Source organism: Quercus robur, chromosome 5, assembly GCF_932294415.1.
Source record: "Quercus robur chromosome 5, dhQueRobu3.1, whole genome shotgun sequence".
Lineage (NCBI taxonomy): Eukaryota > Viridiplantae > Streptophyta > Magnoliopsida > Fagales > Fagaceae > Quercus > Quercus robur.
The window spans coordinates 4,820,487-4,828,029 of record NC_065538.1 but is presented as its reverse complement, the minus strand read 5'-3'; positions in this window follow the sequence as shown (position 1 = coordinate 4,828,029).

The following is a 7,543-nucleotide window of genomic DNA, read 5'->3' as shown; positions in this document are numbered from 1 at the left end:
CACTTAGATATTTAAACCACAATAAAGTGCACCTGCTTTGATACCAATTGAATGTTCAAATAATGTGTAAAACACTTGTGAATGTTTCGACCCCCAATTTACAAATTACCAACACAAGCTTATTATCAAATAATGTATGTGCAGAATATGAAAATAAGCTAAAACAAAATTGGTAAAAAAATCTAAACCGAAATTAATCACAACCACAGCAGTAATTAAAAGGCAAAGATTAAGGGAAGAGAGATGCAAATACAAAGGCAACACAGCAATGTGTTATCGAAGAAGAAACCGAAGTCCTCAGCGTAAAACCTCTCCACCACCCTCCAAACGGTCAATAATACACTAGAGAATATAGTTAAGATACATGAATAGTAGAAGACCCTCCAAGCCTAATCTACCCAGTGCATCTAAGCCCTCCAAACTTCTTGCTCCAACAAGATTACGCCAAACCTTGTCATCTCTAGCTTACTGAATCCCACAATTGCCCATTACATCAACCAAAATGAATTGGTCCCTTCTAAACTACTTCCCAAGCACCAAATAACCTTCTTACAGATATGGGTCTGGTAAGATAAGGATTTTGACTAATGTACCTCTCAAGGATGTGTCAATAGAGAGGGTGAGAGTAGAGGAATTTGGAGAATCAGAGGATGAAGATTGTGGATGAGTCAATCTTGTTTTTCTCTAGGGTTTCTCTCTCAAAATTCTCTCTAGAAGCTCTCTACATTTCGTGGGTATAAGGGTATTAGTAGGGTGTGTATGGAATGCAAAGAGTCAGGTTTCTAACAAATAGGGTGTTTTGGCGACTCGGCATCACGACTGGAATAAGTCACGAGCTAACTACCTGGCTAGACTGGAAGTTTTGTCCTGTAGTGCAACAGTTGGCGTGACTCTTTAGCTCCCCTGCATGTTTCACATGTGTGCCACCTTTGCCCATTTGCTAGTCGCGAGTTAGTTGCGAGATCTAGTCGCAAGGCCCATCTTGAGTGCACACTTTTGAGCTTTTTTTCACACTCTCTCGCACACTACCCTTACATGATTCCGACCTAAATATAGGGTTTCTAAATGCTGAATTACAAGCAAATTTGACACGGAATAAAGCTAACAAAATGATTGAATAAATTCAACCTTACAATATTTTACTCAAATCTGACAGAACCAAACCGACCTAAGTATTTTTAACACACACACACACAGGGAAAGGGGAGAAGATTTTTTTTTTAAAGAAACTTACAGTAGTGTATATCCAAAAGGGCCTAACTCTTGGATACACAGCACAGACTTTAAACCTATTTAACTCATACTCATTTTCCAATGTGGGATTAACCCATTGTTTTTTCTTTTGAGAATACTACTAAGTATTTTTAACACACACACACACACGGAGAGAGGGGAGAATGTTCTTTTAAAGAAACTTATAATGGTGTATATTCAAAAAGAACTAATGACATGCACAATAACTGGTGTATTTTATAATATTTTGTAAGAAATTATAATATCATATATATATATATATATGCATGTATGTATAAAGTGTTATAATATTTGAGAAATTGACTTCAATTATATTTCATATTTATTAAAAGGAGACCATAATCAAGTGTATAAACCAATCACTTGAGAGAATTCATAAATATTTATTTTCATTAATTTAAGTGTAGAATTATTTTTTATATCCTTGATTATTTGTAACTAAAATTGCTTTTTTCTTTTGATGTATGTTGTTTCAATTTCTACCACAGCGACTAAATTTGATCAAGAATGTTATATTTCGAATTAATTGTCTGTTATGATCTTATAAAAAATAATCACAAAATTTTATTTTAGATAAATAATTAGTGCATCACATAATTGTTACGTGAAAATAAATTCATTTACCCTATTACTACTCTAATTAATTACATAGTTCAAATTCAGACTACCATTGTATATGTCATTAAAATCTAGGAAATGTAACATAAAATATTATTATAATTAAAAATACAAAATTTATTTTATTTAATTAAAATATATTTAATTACTTTAACTCGTTCAGGCATGCAATCTTATATATATATATATATATATATATATATATATTAAATTTTCTTTTGCCTTTTGATGATTTTTGTTTCAGTTGTTGACAAAAAAAACTAAATACAAGGAAGAATTTTATATTCAAAATCAAATGTTCTTTTTTTCTTTTGATAATGAATATTTTTATATGAGTTTATAAAAATAACAATATAATTTATTTTATATAAATAATTGGTGCCTCGTCTATAGACAATTTATACACAAGTTAACTTCTTGAAATCATAGGTTCCCAATCTAAAAACGACCCCTTCTCTACAGGTTAGTTTGAATGTCATATTTACATTATGATGTGGGATATGAACAATGGTTTAATTGTTGTAAGGATTTGGTGCAAATCCATTAGTTTACTCCCTCCAACAAGGGTATGCCACATCATCATGTTACTAAAACATAATTACTCCTGGTTACACATGATAACATCTAATAAACACCATAATCACTACACACCCTTGGTGCGATGGTCATTATACAAATATAAGTGCTTGTGAGGTGTGGAGGCAAGGGTCAAGGTTCAAGTCTCTAAAAGAGAGGTTCATACACATATACACTTAAATTAAGTTAGAGTAGAATTTCTATCTTATATAAAATAAATAAATAAATAAATAAACACCATTTTTTTAAGTTTAAGTAAAAAAAAAATGAAGCGGTACTATTAGATGTGGTAGGATGTATTGAGTTTTAAGTAAAAAACTGATGAGATAATTTCTTATTGAATAGTGTAAAACATTGATTTACACCTTATCCTTACCAAATTCGGACTAAAAAAAAAGTAGATGCTCAAAATTTCTTATTTAAATTTAAATACTAAGAAAATAAATTTATTTGCTTAGGTGGAAGGCTAGATACTTCAAGGCCACTTGAAGGTTTGGGATATAGAGTCAACTAGTCGCTAACCCGTGCAATGCATGGAAAAGCTATTAAGTCTGAGACTTTAAAGAATATATATATTTATATATATATATGTATATTTACGTTGTTTACTACATGTAGCAATTATTCAAGATACTATTCAATCATAAAAAATAGCAATAACATGAATAACAACATACTATACTATTCAATAGACATTGCAACATTAAATGAACAATATGTAATAAATTGAAAATAATAAATCTTCAATCCTGATGGGGCGTAAATGAGTTAATTTACGCCACCAATAAAACACTGCCACGTCAATCCTGTATTGAAAGAGTAATACACACAAGCACACACAATCACATCTCAATTAAACTCAAAATCCTCCCTATTCGATTTGATTCATACCTGAAGTGGTCCCTAGGTTTAGGCATTGGAGGAGTTGTTCTTTAGGTCTGAACCATATGGGGAGGATTTTAGGTTTAATTAAGATGTGATTGTGCGTGCTAGTATGCATTACTCTTTCAGTACAGGACTGACATGGTAGTGTTTTATTGGTGGTGTAAATTAACTCATTCACGCCACATCCAAATCGAAGGTTTACTCAATAGAAAAACACTATTTTTTTTTAAGTCTCCATAATTGCAGATAGTGGTGCAAGTTTTGCATTACGATTTCTACATAATTAGAGGAAAATTGATGTACTTTGATGAAGCCTACATAAATCTTATTCGAATAAACATTTTTATATGTGGCTTGGCCAATTGTAGTGCCTTCACTTGTAGTGGGTCTAAAAGATGAGCAAGAATTCCATGTCAACATGCCTCTTTTTTCAATCCATCCACGTGGTTGAAGACCAATCACTTCTTTAGTTCCTTATCTCTTAATATCCAACCCTTCCTTTTCCTTTACACGGGCCTTATTAACTCACTTTTGAAACTAACCATGGCATACACTTTACTGATCATACCACCATCGCAACAATTTGTCTAATATTGCTTCGATGGGCTGATAAGTTCGAATGGCTATTGAGTTCGAATCATTGAGGTCAAACTTTCTGGGTCTACGGTCTCGAATTAAGCTTCGTGTGTGAGGAGACTTCAAAGCTCGCATGCGATGAGATTTCATGGTGCGAGCTTGAACCAATTTTTGCTGGCTTGAGAGGTCAAAATTTTTGGGTTTACGATCTCGAATTAAGCTTCGTATATGAGGAGCTCGGCTTCATGGCTCGCTAGAGGAGATTTTGCTGTTCACAGAGGCTTTGCAGTTCGCACTCGAAGTGGATTACTTTGTGTTCGAGGCTTTGAGCTTGTAGAGATTTCATAAGGTTTTCACCATGTACAGTGGGTCTTTATTAGGTTTTCAGTTTGGGGGTAACATACCTCTCATCTTCCTCCTTCTCTAATGGGGTTGTCTAAGATAATTTTATGAATTAGGTGAGAAGCTGGGTAGAAAGGAGAAGAACTATTTCAAAAAAAAAAAAAAAAAGTCGGGTAACAAATTGGAGGAATTAAAAAGGCAGAAATTATTTTTTATTAAAAAAAAAAGGGATGATATCGGTTATATAATATTTATATTTATTTATTTTAGTATTGCTGATGTGGAAAATTGTGAGAGCTTCAAAGGTTTCGGTTTTATATATATATATATATATATATAAATGATATCTAGAACCAAGCACTTAATCCAAGACTCATGAGGTAATCTAGGGTGTTTGGTTGGAATCTCCTCTCAATGGGTATGACAATTTGGAGAGGGTGAAGGTTTGCTACTGTCATTTTTCCTTCGTTTTGTAAATTTTGCAGTTAACAATTTCTGCAATATCTGGTGGTTGCTCTTCTTGCTTTTGTTCAATCACTACTTAATCTGCTTGCTTTACGACTGATCTCTGATTATCGTGATCTTGATACACTATCAATGGAAAAACAAAATAAGATGTAAATAATATCACTAATGAACTCAAGATTGTATAGGTTATTTGATAAAAGGAAAAAAAAAAAAAAAAATCATAGGTTATAATAACATAGTGTAACACTAAACACCCAGATAACTTCTTTAATTAACTTTTTTATTTTTTTTTGGCTTGAAGCTTTCCACATCCCCTCTCCCACCTCATAGCCAAAAACAAATACAATCACACCTTATCACATCACTAGTTTTTCGTCAGTAAACTCTATTCTAGTCAATCTCATGGAATTAGAACCTTCAATTTTGCTTCTTGAACCAGGTGAGCCTTGGTCTCGACTAGATAACTACCCTACTTAATTAGTTCACTCCCAAAGCAAGACATTGTCATTATTTTGTCTAAATCCCATAGGAAACCACCAATTTCACCAAAAATGGCCCATTTTATATTTATTATAACCGGATCATGCTGACTATGTTGAGTAATTCTAGAACCACATTTTTTACTACAACTATTTTATGTGGTAAACTGCGATTAACTGTCATTTTCATCTAAACACTATTTTTTCTCTAATATTCATAATTTGCCACATTAGAATAATGACATAAAAGGGTAAGGCTTATATTTTTTTTATTATTAAAATTTTAGTTTAGCTTTATCTTTATTTTTCACTGATATGGATTGAAGGAATTTTGGAGTTACTAGAGTTATTTTATTTCAATGCACTGACATAAAACTAATGCTTTGAATGAGGTGTATTAAACCATAATTTGGTCAATTATAATCAAACCTTGAAGAGCTGAATAAATTAAGCTTAATAGGGTTTGTTTTATGTGGGGGGGAAAATGTAGGGGCTTCGTGAACCAGGCAGCTATTATCTGAAATAGGTTATTCTAACCAATCATTAAGGTCCTATTTGATAACTCTAACTTCAATGGGTTAATCGCAGTTTAGTAAATATCTTATTGTTGAATCATGCCTACATCAGGAATCGATTAGGTTATGTTTGGTAATAGTTTTTGTTTTCTATTTTCAAAAACTTGTTTTTGGGAATATAAAGAAAAAATAATTTTCTTGTAGTTTTGAAATAAAAAACATGTTTGGCTAGTTGAAATTAAAAAAAATATATATATAGTTTTTTGAAGAAAAATAAAGAGAAAATACTGAAATATGTTGTTATTAGGATTTGAACTCTAGTGTTAACTCATTAAATAAGATAGATTCATTGAATTAGATGTGTGTTTTCATTGACATTTGAAAATTGAAAGTTTTTTTTTTTTGAGAAAGTTGAAAACTGAAAGTTGAAAACAGTTTTTTGCATGTTTTCAGTTTCCTTCACAAATTAAGTTTTGAGAATAGTTTTTGGTTTTTGTCTATTTTGGGTTGCCAAACAAGTTTTTTAGTCAAAAATAGAAAATTGTTTTTGGAAATAGAAAATAAGGGGAAAAAATAGTTACTAAACATACCCTTAATGTCTTAATTGTTAGATCTCAAAAAATATTATCACCAAAAATATCAATTCAAAATAGCAATTACACTCAAAAACACGAATATTAATGTGGTAAACCTTTTCTCCTTAAAGAGAAAAATCGTTTGACAAACTCTGAATAATTTCATTATTATCAAATCAATTATAACAATTAAGTTTACGCCAAACTTAAGATTTATACCAAATACAAGAATCAATCCAGATCCACCTAATAAAAGCCATATCAATGCGGAACATAGCATATGGATAGATAACAAACACATATCTGTGAATCAAATTTATATATAATATGGGATGTCACATACGATCAATATGTAGTTTAGATTAGCTTTACTAGAAGCACAATATGAGAATCAGCTTATGTTAACCCCCGATCGACAAGTCTATACATAAATTTACACTGAGGATACCCCACACTTTCTTGTAACATAATTATGCCATATTTTCAAAGGTAATAAGTGTGAAAATGAAACAGACTCTAGCAGAAGGCTCACATTCATATTTTATTTTTTCTTCTTTTAAAAAAAAAAAAAAGTTAAGCCACAGCAAAAGTTGTCATTTATTATATTCCTAAAAAAAGTTGTCATTTATTACATGTAGCCCAATAAGACACCTCGCGTTGCTGCAAACTCATCAATCAACTGAAGTGAGCCACTTTCTCAAAAAAAAAAAAAAAAAAAAAAAAAAAACTGAAGTAAGCCACAGCAAAAGTTGTCATTCGTTATATTCCTAAAAACGAAGTTGTCATTTACCACATGTAGCCCAATAAGTAATGTTATTAGTAAATCAATTTAAATAATTTTTCTTTCTCAAAAAAAAAATTTAAATCATTTTTATGACGAAATGTTAACGGGCGCTGGCTCTTTAAGGACGATTTATTATAGGATCTATTTAATAAAAAAATAATATAAATTGATGACTGGACTAAAAATATTATTAAACTGACAAATAAAATTTAAAAGGTGAACTTTATTAGCTCTACATTTTAAAAAGCTGGTAAAAAAATCTAACATAAACCAAATAATTTGACATAAAACTATTTTTTAATGAGTGTCTGTCAACATTATCCAAACAAAATAAATAAATAGATAAGTACTTATTTTATTATTTTCTCTACTTATTTCTTTTTTCTATTTTCTTTGTAAAAAAAATCAAAATTTAAGAGGTTAAGGATGAAAATGAGACGTAATCAGGGTCACAAGGATAATTTTATAATA